Source organism: Thermobia domestica, chromosome 12, assembly GCF_964235325.1.
Source record: "Thermobia domestica chromosome 12, izTheDome1.hap1.1, whole genome shotgun sequence".
Taxonomy (NCBI): domain Eukaryota; kingdom Metazoa; phylum Arthropoda; class Insecta; order Zygentoma; family Lepismatidae; genus Thermobia; species Thermobia domestica.
The window spans coordinates 207,450,074-207,463,859 of record NC_137465.1 but is presented as its reverse complement, the minus strand read 5'-3'; positions in this window follow the sequence as shown (position 1 = coordinate 207,463,859).

Genomic DNA, 13,786 nt, shown 5'->3' with positions numbered 1-13,786 from the left:
GGAGGATCTCCCTCCTGGTAAAATTTGAAATAACGGTACTGAGACAGATCAGTCAACGTCTAGCGGTAAGTTGAATATTTTCCTTGTATTGAAATCATATTCTTTGCATCAACGTTTGGAAGCGTGTGAGCAACAGAATCCTGGCAGAGAACAGTAAATTTAATCCCAGCAAAGGATGAAACAACTAGAGTCTTGTGCCTATTTCAAGTGTGCCCTTGCTGGCTTTGCTGTCCATTTGTGTTTTCCTTTTAACTCCCTCAAAAGAGACGGAACAAGTTCTTGTGGCCGACATTCTTCAATAGTTTGATGTGGACAGTGCTGCCACATTAACTTATTTTTACGGGCTTCGCTGTGCACTGGCTTGTTAGTCATTACGTAGCATACGATCTTCACTCACCAAGACCAAACGACAGAATGACAAATTGGCAACACAGCTGAGGTCATTCACTTCTTTCACCAAAGCAAAGGGATGTTTCCGCCGTAAGAAGTTGGCGGGGGTGGAGCCGAAGCATGTTTCACATATTTTCCAAAGGCACATTTGAAATAGAAAGGCTCTAACAAACAGCCATGGACCTTTTGGGGCCACTTTAAGAAAGACAGGATTAAGAAAAAGCAAAGAATGTCAGTGCGGAGAACGACAGACATCAGAATATGTAATATTTGAATGCATCATTAATGACTTTGGAGAAGAAGATAATAAACGGAGAGCAGGAAACAACTTATTTCGACATAATTAGTGATGCAAACCTAACGGAATGCGAAGAAATTTGCAACATGGTATTGAAGCTCTGCAGTGGAACGCAAGCTGAAGAAATTCAGTCTAGCAGAACTAACTTGAATCTCCATAACGTTAATGTAGTGTATTGAAAAGAACAGCAAAAGTCATAAATGTATGTTTTGAGTTTAATTTTTGTAGTGGCCGTAGCATAGGTAAGGAAATCCGACCCGTTTGCCTCAAAGTGTACTGTAGTGTGTTAAGTGTCAATGTAAGTAATGCGTAGTCAGTAATCTGTGTGAGGAAACGTGAATATTTCTGTGTAAGCAAAGAAATAAAAGAAACAGGGATAAAATGCCATCCAGGAAAACCGGTTGTGGCAAAACATTAAGAAGGGAGTAAAGCACCTAGAAGTGCAGTGTCGGTAGGCACGGTGGCTCAGTGGTAGAGCGCTTACTTTTGGCACATGGGGTCCCTGGTTCGATCCCTGGCCCAGTAACAACATCGTATCCGTGAGTTTTCTAGGGAAAGTCCCGTTTCCTTCCACAATTTCATTCCACTAATCCTTTCACCATCATTCACTTGCCATGATAATCAATCTCTCTTAGCCTAACGGCCATAATTGAGGGACGTTAAACTGAAAAGAAGTGCGGAGTGAGAAAGGAGTAACACAGTGTGTGAAAACAAGGACCAAAGAAGAACAGGGGCGAATCCAGGACGGACTTCTGGGGGGGGCGGTGGATTGTAATATTGCTACTTGGAGCAACTTTTAAGAGCTCCAAACTCTGGTATGGGTTTTATTTATATATTAAATAAGTAAGTTTCCTCTCCTGGGCGGGGGGCCATATGGATCTGCCCCTGATCTATAGGCAAGAATACAAGAAAAGGAAAATCGATCCAGGAACTCAGGCATGCATAGAAGGAAAACGACACATTGGTTTTACAACAAAAAAAATCAAATGAGGTATGATGAAAAAACGGGCAAACATTAAATTGTTCAGCTGCAGTGCTTTTTCCAGGCACATATCCCGAAGGTCCCCGCCCCTTGCCGGAGCTAAGGTGAATTAAACTACGATTACATGCCGCTCTTGTATAAACACGAGCAAAAGTGCATTCACACTTCCATTTTCTTATCCTGCAACATTAGACGACCAACAGTACTCTTGAGGTTCACTGGTTGAGAACAACAATACTCTGGAGGTTCACTGGTTGAGAACAACACAAGGCGTTCTACAAGTGCAATAGTTTGCTTCAAATATGTTAGTGAAGCAAACAGCAAAAAAATTTAAAAAAAAATATCCATGCCTCTGCGACGAAAAAAAGAGGGGAGAATACGTCTAGTAACTACAGAGCGATTGATATCATGAGGGAGTCACAAAGATATCTTACTTAACCTTACACATACCAAGGAAAAATCAATATTGGTCAAACATTCATTTTATTTTACAGGTTACAGTATTTTGCAAAATCTCTGAATCTTTTACATTATTCGTTTCAACGTTACCTTCACTTTTGTTAGTTATCAGTTTTAATATCTCTAGTAAAACTTTATGAATAAATCAGGTCAAGGTGTTTTAACTTCCGCCATTGTTTTGCGAGAATATTTTTATCAGCAAAACCATCGTAGTTTTTATTTTTTAAATGTATTATTATTGTTGTTATTATTATTCATTTACACATTAAAGCTAACAAGAATATTTTCTGAAGATATATTACTGGTGTGTCCGGAAAATGAAACAAAAAAGTAAAAGAAAAATACGAAAAAGAAAAAGAAAACAAAGATAATCAAAGAAAGTAAAAACAAAATATGCAGTGTGTGTCACTTCAATTTGCGAAAACGATTGCATCAGTAGAAAACATGTCATATGTTTCAAATATAACAAATGGTCATATTTCGTGTGCACATAACATGAATTTGTGTAATTTAATCCCTAGTAATAATACAAGCATATTTTTTATTATAAGCATAATTCATTATCCATTGCCATATTCTAAGTAATCGAGAACTCTAATTTCATAAAGAAAAATGAACTAAAACGTAAATAAATATGAATATCGATGAATGTTTCGGAAAATATTTTAATTGGAGATATCTCCATTCTCTTTTTCTCTCGATTAGCATATGCATGATTCTTGCATCTCATCTCTAGATGGAGAACTTTGAGTAAAGAGAAGTCATCACACACCTTGCAAGAACAAATTAAATTTAAAAGTGTTAAATCGATTACAGTAGATTTGAACTCACGACCTCACGATTTCTAACGTAGTACTTATAACACCTCGACTATTCTTTCACTACTGCCGGTATCTCCTAACTTCAAAGTTGTGTCATGAAATGATGGTAGGACGGAGAAAGAACGGAAATAAGAGTTTGATTTAAAAAAAACATAGACACTTTCGGTTTGCTGAACGAAGGCCTAAGTAGCCAATTCTCGGTGAGGACAGCCCTTTTGAAGAAATATTGAGTGTGACACAATATTTCTTTTCTGCCATAGATATCGATTTGTCTTGATAGGTATTCAATTAATTACGCTGAAATCTAAAAGAATCGTCTTGTATGCTAAAATAATATATTACTATCTGCTAAAAAGATTTTTGTCTCCGGTTTACATTGTTTAACCCTAGTTGGAATCGATGCTATGAACAATCAGTCTATGCACTATGCATCCACTTCGTAATTTAATTATGTTCAACAAAGCTATTCAAGTAGCAAATATGAATAAAATAGATATTTACGTTCATTTTACTGTTTCAGTTCACACAACAAGCTGTAAAAAGAGAAAAAAGAAATCAGAACAAATCTTCATAGCTTAGTATTTAACATTAATACAACAAAAATATTGCAACTAGTAACAGATATTACATCTGTTACAAAATTTCTGTTGTGTGTTGTTGGGTGAGTGGCTATCGTACTTACCATTGAGATAGCCATTAGGTGTCTTCGATTCGAATCTCAGCCATACCTGGTTTATGATTCTTTTTTCTAATGCTTAAAAAAAGAACCATAAAGAGAAGACAAAATTTCAATCATTTCCATTTGAAGCTGACAACGTGATGCTTGTGCTTCAATACTACTTCGAGCAAACGTTTGTCTATAGACGGACATCAGTCTTTGACCATGTAATGACGACTGCCTTGGAACCAAATGCAGAATATAAGCATTTAATCTGTCATATCTGTAGTTGGGGGTGGAGAAGAAATAAAATTGATGATCTTGTTAGCACTACTCAAGTTATTAATATAAACTATGCCAAAGATTTTTTGACTTATATCATAAAGTAATCACGAAAGAAGTTTTGAAAAGAATAAAAATTACGTAGAATTTTGTATGCGGTGGCAAAGAAACCTAACGTGAACACGCTAAGGAGGAATGTTTTACCGCGTATTGATCGTGGTTCAGTTGTCAAGGAACTCGGACAGTAATCTGAAGGTCCTCGAATTGGATCCATAAAGGAGAAGTACTTTTTTTTTACTTTAAAATTTTTGGTGGCGATTGATCGGCGATGAATCACATTTAATTATCTTCAGATATTTAAATAGTCTGATGTTTCAATACTTGAACTAACAAATCTTCAGGATTATTATTATTATTATTATTATTATTATTATTATTATTATTATTATTATCTAGTAGAAGATTACTAGTTAGGAGCTTATTACCGCTCAGGTCATACCATTACAAGGAGAAATTATACATTTGGCAATAATATCGCTGTTTGGTTTAGAGTTGCCCACGAGACGTGGAATTTCTAATTTCGATACTAAAACAAAACAAACAAAATCAAGACAATAATAAACATTTTACATTCGAAACGTGACAAGGGTAACTCAAATTATCGTCCCGCTGTCGAGATGAGACGAAAAGTATCATAAACATTTCTCGCAGTGGCATATTTAGGACTTTGTTTAGGGGCCTTGGGCACCAGTGTTGTACTTACAATGCGAAAAAGTAATAACGAAATTATTTCGGGGAGCTTGAGCCCCATAGTCCCCCCTAAATACGTCAGTCATTTCTCGTCTTATCTCGATTCTCGGAATAGTGTATGTTCATTCTCTAAGCAACAATTGCTCCGTAGACTGAATCTTATACGCTATTTTGTTACTTTGTATTTCTGAACTCATCGAATTATGGTCTGTGTAGGTATTTTTGTAGCAAAGGTTTTATAATTACTTCTGCAATCCTTAAAGTTAGTTTGTTATATGCTTTACTGTTCAGTGATATTGAGCTATTTCTATAACAGTTATATTCATTAAAACGTAGAGTAGAATACTTTCTACATGAAATTTAGTGGGACGCTTGTAACGATCCCGTTACTATGAGTTGGAGACGAAGAAATAATGGAAAAACTAAGTAAAAAAAAGAAGAAAGAAAATGTTTATAATTATGTAATATCGATGATTAACTTTCTCTGATCTGTAAAAACTAACAAGAATTTGTAACCTTTCCTCGTTTGCTTCTTTTTTTTTAAAAAAAAAGCAAAAGAAATAATGTGAATCTACGATTGTGGTGAGTGAGAGAGAGAGAAATACATTCCTTTTTCTGTTTGGTCAATTCAAGGTCGCTTGCGCGGTAGGTGACGTGCCTTATCGCGATCGTAGCGCCGCTGTCCTTCGTGGGAGCTCGCAGCCTTTCCGGCTGCGAACTGACCTATGAATTTGGAAGGAAGGAGGACGTTTTACTGCAGTCTCCTAGCAGGTGGATAATTTATCGTCGATGTCAGAAAATGGGACGCGTGTCTTGTTCGTTTGACTTAGTTTGTAGTGTCTGCTATTTTCTGAAAGTAGTTACATCTGGAAGGAGTTGATTTAATGTACAAGAATAAAAGTGCAAGTTGTGTTGTGTTTCGTGTTTTCTTTCTTTTTAAAAGAAAGAAAGAAAAATAGTGATACGAAAAATTGCAAACGGAAGGTTGGTGTTTGACCATGTGCATTGGTGCTATCAGAATAAAATTGAAGAGGTCAGATTATGCTCTGTGGTTATCCAGTGTCTAAATGGTGCTCGAAGTATTGAGTGAAATTTGTATTTGTTTAAATTTCCACACTTTTAAGTCAGACAAGTTTGTTTCGTGTTCAGGTGTGCAGGGGCATTTGATGAATTCAATCAGTGACGTAGAAATCTGTATAGTTGACCTAAGTCTTGGTCAATAAGTCGCTATTTCTTTCGGCGACAAAATCTATCGTATTTTATCGAGAGTGTTAAATGGTGAATTTCTATGTGGGTTCCTTACGGCAAGAAGAGTAGATGTGCTAGTGAGTAAAATAAATCTGTTCTTGGCTGTTGCCTTAAAAATAGCATGTTATGCATGCATTAATACTCGTAATATCCAGAATCTGAGGTGGTTTTTCTTTTGTTGATGGAATGATAAAGTGGGATATTTCGAGTGAGAACAGAGGTCTGCTCCCCATTGCACGTTGGAACGCATGGTCTTGCAATATAATAATATTCCCTGCAATCGTAGGAACGACCACTCTCTGGGTTCAATTGTCTGACGGATTGGTGGAATGATAATGTGGAAAAAGAGGGAGAGCATTTCAATTTGTTGAAATCAGACCTAAGTTTGGTCATAGTGGTTTTAGCGAACCTGGAAATAGAGCGTGACTTTCGATCTTTGAATGGAAATTAGTTTGGCTGAATGGTGGAATGAGAATGTTGAAGATTGAGGTGAGAGTAGTGGTGAATGTCGTTTGGTAAGAGACACCATACCTTATCTTGGGTTTGTCTCGTAGTATCACTGATTTCTTTAGTGACTCTCGATGTTTGTGGTCCGAGAGAGCCGACTGAATCAGTGATAGAACTAGTTACTTTTCGGACGTTTTCGGTTTTCAGACCTAAGCATTGGTCTTTGAGTTACTTTTTCGATCACAGCCTAAGCACGTTTATTCTTGTAATCTGATAAAGAACAGACGACAAGCAGACTGAGAGTGAGGTAGTAAATACCAAAGAAAGGTAATAAAAAAAGAAGAATATAAGAGGTGAGTGTTCATTAATATATATATTATAGTTGATTGTCCTTTGTTTGTGTTCTATGTTTGTGGGTCGTCATTCTTGATTCCAAAATAGAGTCGATTAATAGATTATTTCTCTGGACCGCGTTGATAATTACGTGAATTTCGATTGATAATTCAGCATTGTATTTTTGGTAAGCGGGCTAAAACCCGATGCATATAGTAATTGTTTATAATCTGCTTTATTTTCAGCATATATTAATTTGATTAGTATTGAAATTGAACCAAATAGTTTTTGAACAATTTTGAGATTTGTCCTATTGCTTGCTATTGTAGGCGAATGGTGCGGTGAGGCACGGCACTCCAAATTTGCTGAAAGATTTTGACATACTTGTTAATTTAATTATTATTGTAGTTTTCAACTTATACCTAACGGATCTCTGGATATTGGAGATTCCCCCCCCCAAAAAAGGATTTTTCTTGATCGTTTTTCTAGATTGTTTTTTTTTCTTCTCCTGAGAACTTTGATTTAAGATTCTGAAATTCGATTTAAGGAATTTATTCTCTCTACTCTGGTCAAGTAAATTGAAATTGATAAAAAGAAAAAGGAATTATAAATATTATTTACGAATTTCATATTGAGGTTAAATTGTTATTGTTCCTGGATAGGCTTATTACTCCGATGAGAGTTGAACTATAATATGATCAATGACTGAATATTATCGTTGAATCTATATTACGAACAGACGTCGAAGGAATAAAGAATTGTTTGTTGCTCAACATATATTTTACCCGAAATAATATTGTATATTATTATAATAAATTATATACACTTGAATTGTTGTTGTTATTATTATTTATTTATATATATATTTACATATATTTATGACTGGTAATTGATATTTACATTTACTTATTGTTGATTATGCTGAATTATCCATCTGTACCTGCCGTATGACTCGGAATTGCGTTCTTCTTCGTAGATCCCTCTGAGGTCGGACTTGGGTAGTGTTGATTGGTCAACATTGCATGAGCTTTGGTATCCATGAATGTTGTCCTTTTAACATCGGCTCTTGTCCTGATAGCGGATGGGAACGCTACAAAATGGTTCATAGGTCAGTTCCATTCTTTTTTTTTAGTTTCATTTTTTTTCTCGAACCTTTTTTTTTGCTTCTAGTCATATATGAATTTAAATTCGAAGTTTATTGTAAGTAAAAACTATAATCGTGAGACAGTTTAGTCATAACAGAGGGTAAAATATTTTGGATTAAATTGAATTAAATTGAGAATATTGAATATTAAGTGAAATTTAAGATTGTAATCAAGTCGATTGAATATAACAAACAAATATTTTTCAAGACTAGGTTTTGGTATATACGGTTGTTCCATGCTGGTTCTCCTTGGTTGTTGTAGTATCCGTAGTTAGTGTAGTTATTAATTTGTTTATGCTAACCTGTTATATATTTTCTTGTGTATTATTTCTCTTGTTAAAAAAAAGCGTGTTGAAGGAATTTTTGTGAATTTGCCACTTTATCATGGATAATCGATCTGAGTTTGTGAGTATTAATATACCCGACGGGTATTCCGAACTTGTAACACGGGATAGAACTGGTTGTTGTGATGCTGATTCACGTTCTGATTTTGGGCAATTCAATATGTCATTAACTCCTCCCACTCAGGGAAGTCTTTACGCCAGACGGGTTTTAAATGAAGTCAATCGGAGTACTATTGGAAATAATGGTAGTATGCATTCTGTTAGTTATGGGTTTAGTAGGCAAGTTAATGCAACTAGTTTAGGAGAGTCTCAGCGAGATGTAAGGCAAGTTGCCTTTGAAGCTCCATTAAGGCAATCTGAACAGACAGGGTTTGTAAATCGGGATTCTTCAAACGTTAACGTTGCTGGAAATATTCAAGGTCAAAATACTAACAGATACCTTAATCTTCGTGACTATTATCGAAGAGTTTCTCAGATAAGGAATTCTACTCCGAAGGCTCCTTTGAGTTCTCCTTTTCTGCAACCTATAAATAGATATGAAGCTAGGAATAGTGCGGAATCTGGTGTACATGCTGGAGTTAATAGATTAGATTCTGGTGGGATCGAACATAACTTAATGGTAAAATATGCATTCAAAAGAAACAGTGAATCTCTTGAGTTGAGATTTAAGGATGTAAAATTAACAGATGGGAGTAATAGTCATCAAGTTTTCAATTTATTGTTGAAAATAGAAGAAACATTATTAGAAACTAGTTATTCACTCGGGATGGTATTAACCGTTCTTGTAGCTAAATGTACGGGGGCTTTATTAAGAGAAATCTTATTTGCCTTGAACAACAATGTAAGTTGGTATAATCTACGAGGGAATTTACTAAGTACTTTTGTTACTCCAGTGAGTAGGCATTCTTTTGTATCAGAATATGTTTATAGAAGACAGAAGTTGTCTGAGCAAGTTAATGATTATGTAAGGTCTGTTATTGTAGCTATGAATGTTCTAGGATTTGATGGTCCGGAATCGGAATTAGTGAGTATAATTATGAGTGGTTTAAATCCCAATCAAAAGTACAGGATGTTGAATAACTATTTGCCTGCATCACGTTTGGAATTATTGGAAATAGCTGAAAAACACGTGTTGAGTTTTAGAAACCAGTTAGATTATAATAGAGAAATGAGTGATAATAGAAAAAAATCTAGTGTTCTAGTATCGAGCTATCATAATAATAAATTGGGTCCGAATGAAACCTCGGTGAATAATACTTTGTTAGAAAATAAATGTAGATCAACCCTTTACGAAAATAAATTGAGTCGAACGATAGGTGGTTCTCGGGGTTTTCGGAATTCTAGGGGTCCAAGTAATTTATCTGAGCCTCGAGGGAATCCTAGAACAACTTCATCGTTTATTCCTTCAGAGATGGACAATACTGTGGCGTCTTTCGTTGTCGGAAAAATTAATAGTCAGTTGACGGACATTTGCGTCGACGGTGGTTCAAGCTTCAACATTGTTCGTGCAGATTTGGTTCGTGCTTGTGGTCTCGAGAAATATATTGCTACAACACAAGAGAAATTAGTAAATGCTCCTTCAGGATTGAATTTTTCCACGAACAAGGAAATTGTGTTGACCGTCAATTTTTCAGGACACTTTGAAAGAGTTAGTTTCAAGGTGGTAGATGAGTTACCTTGTAAGTGTTTGCTGGGAACTCCGTTTTTGCGTTTCACCAATTCGGTTGTTGATTATTCTAATAATACCTTAGTTCTCCGTGGTGGCAAGAAAAGAATTGCATTGAACTTTAAGAAAACAGTTCGGCATTTTGGTTTTCAATCTAAAGGGTTTAAGTCTGGTCCTCATGTCGGCCAGTTGAAGGGGAAGAATGGAAATCAACAGAGAATACAGATTCGGGATTCTCTGGATCAAGATAAAATGGCTTCGATCTTTATATACGAAGATTTCTTTGATTATGGTTTGCGAGATGAAGGAATTCAGTGCGATTTGGATCTAGTTGATGCCGAATCTAGAATTTTGGAGATTCGTGCTCCGAATAACCTACAGCTTGGTCAACTTAGAGCGATGATTGATTCAGAAATCGATTCGGGTCATCATATAGAAAATACTTTATCTTCTATGGTTGATAGTTATGCGAGGGTTCAACCATTTAGTAGTGTGCATGGTGCGATAGAAAGGTCCAACCGTCATTTGTCTCCGAACCGAAACTTAGTTTCTGGGACTTCGAAGCAGAATAACGATTCATCGCAGTTTAATTCGTGCAATACTGGTGGTGTGATTGGAAACTCTTGTGACCAGCATCCATCTTACGTGAACTTGGTGACTTCGTCATCGAGATTTGGTTGTTCGTCTGGAACAGCTGCTTGTGCTAGTGGTTCAGATGGTGAAAGGGGGAATTCCATTCCTCGTTTGCCTTTTGATCAGAACTTGGGAGAGATGACATCGTTAATGAACAATGATACTATCAATTGTCGATCTGTTGAGACTTTAGGTGGTGCGAATGCAATGTCCGATTTTGTGAATCCGTCTAGTGGAACTTTGGTGACATCTACATGGGAAGATGGTTCTTTTCCGACTCGAACGTGTTGTAATAGAAGATCTCATGGTGCGAGTGACATGCCCTTTGGGAATAATTCGTCCATGGGACAAATAGTGTATTCTGAGTTCGACGTGAGATGTCGTAATTCGGGAGAATCTTTTCAGGATTATGGTAGTGGTGCGAATGAAATGTGCTTTGGTCATCGGATTGTCGCTGATAGAGACACTTCGAAATTAGTTTTAAATAATGAAAGACCTAGTAATATGAATGTTTCGGAACTTACTGATGGTGTTAATCAGTCATCTAGCAAAACTGTTACTACAAAAGACAATTTAGATCTTGTTCAGAATGAGGATCCATCGGCAATTGAGATTCCAGAATCTGAGAGTGTTAAGAAGAACAGTACTCGCAAAAGAAAGAGGAATCGTAGAAGAAAGAAGAAAAGGGTGGATAATGTGACAGAATCCTCGAAAAATGGTAGTGTCTTGGAAAAACTAGATGATGTTAGTCCTTCGGGAGTGAATTGTTCGTCGAACGACAATGAACGTAAGGATGCGGTGTTAAACCATAGTAGTGGTTCCGAAGCGTCTGACGTTGACCTAGAACAGTCTGAAAATTTCCATAAATTAATTCAGCGGAATCGGAAGTTTCAGCCTCCTGACCTTTCATCTAATCAACGGGTAATGGCTCAGAATAACACACGGGTGAAGAATCAACCTAACATACAGGTGAAAAATCAGAATTTAGGGCAAGACTCGTGGAAGTTCGATAACCCTGAGATTGTTGCTTTCATCGACTCAATGAAAACTAAATATTCCGATGTAATTTCCGATAGGGTTGGATGTGTAAAAGGGTTCGTTGGTCGACTCCATTTAAAGGAGAATAAACCTTTCAAGGATACCCCCTTTCCAGTTCCTAAAATTAAGGAGAAAATTTTTATGATCAAATTGAAGAACTTGTTAAGGAGGGGATTTTAGAAGAGGTTGACCATGCTAACTATGGCAGTAGTTGTTTTCTAGTGAAAAATAAGAACAATACATATCGAATAGTAGGAAATTACATTAAGGCTAATAGCTTAATTGTAAATGACGTATATCCATCCCCGAATTTAGAAGCGTGTCTGACAGGCCTAGCGGATAAGAAACTGTATTCTAAATTTGATTTAAAGCGGGCCTACAACCAAATCTACCTTGATAAATCGTCACGTGAGATTACTACCTTGGTTACTCCCAAGGGATGTTATCAGTACACCCGAGTTCCGGTCGGAATAAAAACTGGGAGCAACATTTTGTCAATTGCGATGGAAAAGGTATTAGGTGATCTAACAGATAAGGGTGTCAAAATTTATTTTGACGACGTCCTGATAGCTAGCGATACAATTGAAGAACACATGTTAATGGTTGAAAAGGTGTTACAGAGGTTCAAAGATTATAACATAACTGTATCTCCTGACAAATGCTTCATGTTTTATAAAAAGATCAATTATCTGGGGTATATTATTCAAGGAGACCAGATGGAAATTGACCCAAGCAGAGTATCTGCTATACGAAATATTCCTCCACCTCGTAATAGGCGTGGATTGTTGAAAATACTAGGAGTATTTAGTTATTATTCTAAGTTTGCGTCGGAGCTCCAACAGCTAATGGCTCCCCTTAGTGCCTTGAAATCTCCTAAGATTAAATTTGTTTGGACTCAAGAACATCAACAAATTCTAGATAAATTAAAAAATATTTTGATAGATAACATAGTTTTAAAGACTCCAGACCTTAACAAACGTTTTGTAGTCCACGTCGACGGCAGTGGAAAAAGTATTGCCGGATGTATTTCCCAAAGGAATGCGAATGGGGACCTTCAACCTGTGTGCTTCTATAGCAAGAAACTCTCAGAGGCGGATAAACACCGCAGTATTTATGAGATAGAATTTATAAGTCTTGTAAAAACAATATCTCGTTATAGACACTACTTGGTTAATGAGTTTGACGTGTTAACAGACAATAAAGCCTTGTCCTGGATACTTAATAACAGTAAAAGGCTCTTAAAGTACGGTCCTTTCGTCGAAACGCTTTGTCAGTTTAATTTTAAGATACGCCATATAAAGTCAACGGAGAATATAGTAGCGGATTTCTTGACACGAATCTACGATCCGTTTGAATTCAGTATATTGGATGGACCGGTAGGATTAGCTGCATTTAGAAGAAATATGAATATAATGCATCTTTGGAATTTGCCATTAATTAAGGATCTTATCGATAAATTACAACGAGAAGATCCAGATTTAGATAATATTATCAGAAGAATTGAGAACGGTGACGATGTTCAAGGGTATCTCCTTAATAAGAATATTCTGCTAAAAAGAACTAATTCGGCGATTAACCCCTATAAGATAGTAATCCCGAGAGATTTGAGGAAGGTGCTTATAGAATATCATCATGAAGATGCGTTCATTGGTGGTCATGCTGGTGTGTCAAGAACATTAGCTAAACTGATGAAGAAATTTACCTGGGAAGGATTGAAAGAAGACGTCAAAAATTTCGTAAGTACGTGTGATGTGTGCCAGAATGTTAAGGAATCGAATCAAAAGAAAATGGGACATTTAATTTCTGATTTCAGTAAGAGAGTTAATTCTCATTGGATGTTTGACAAAGTAGGTGCATTACCAAATTCGAATGGATTTAAATTTATACTTATAGGTGTTGATAACGCCAGCCGATTTGTGGTTTTGGAGCGTTTGAGAACCATAAGTTCCAGTGTTGTTGCTAACAAGATGATGGAAATATTCAGTCGACTAGGTTTTCCGGAGGCCCTGTCCACTGACAATGCTTCAATTTTTGTTTCCGAACACTTCAAGAAATTCCTGTTTAGTTTGGGTATCAAGCACATACGGCTGAGCCCCTATCACCCTGGTGGTAATGCGGCTGATTTATTTATAAATCCCTGAAGGCATCCCTTAGAGCTTACATCTCGACGAAGCAACATCTGTGGTCAACTCTTGTGCCGGAGCTCCAATTCACCTTAAATATAAGCGAGCACTCAGGATTAAAGATGTCGCCCATCGAAGTATATTTTGGACGTCCATATAATACACCGTTA